Raw genomic sequence first — 578 nt, forward strand, 5'->3', positions numbered from 1 at the left:
GACACCCATCACATGGACCTTTACCGAGCCGGCGAGCGGGGCCAATTCTGACAAGAGAAACCCCTGGGTACTGTTGCCTCAATCTGCTTGAAGTGGTTTGCCATTTACCTCTCTATTTTATTCGCATCGATTAATCCAATCCCCACCATTAAAGCTGGACGCTCTGGTTGGTATGTATGCCTGGAAATTTCCAGGGATATGTTTTAAAGACGAGTTGTCTATTTGCACGGTGGTGTGCAAGAAGAATATGGTCATGAGGGATACGCGAGTGGAATTGTAATCTCATTGGTCTATTAATCCAGAGACCTGGACTACATCTCCAAGGAGGCGAAAGTGAGGACTGCAGATGCTGGAAATTAAAGTCGAGTGTGTGGTGCTGGAAAAGCACAGCAGGTCAGGCAGCATCATAGGAGCAGGAGAATTGACGTTTCGGGCAAATGCCCTTCATCAGGAATGAATCTGATGAAGGGCTTTTGCCCGAAACGTCGATTCTCCTGCTCCTCGGATGCTGCCTGACCTGCTGTGCTTTTCCAGCACCACGCTCTTGACTCTGTTACTCCAAGGACCTGAGATCAAAT

Source organism: Chiloscyllium plagiosum, unplaced genomic scaffold (assembly GCF_037043375.1).
Source record: "Chiloscyllium plagiosum isolate Xiang-an unplaced genomic scaffold, Cpla_swu_hap1 HiC_scaffold_21, whole genome shotgun sequence".
NCBI classification, from domain to species: Eukaryota; Metazoa; Chordata; class Chondrichthyes; order Orectolobiformes; family Hemiscylliidae; genus Chiloscyllium; species Chiloscyllium plagiosum.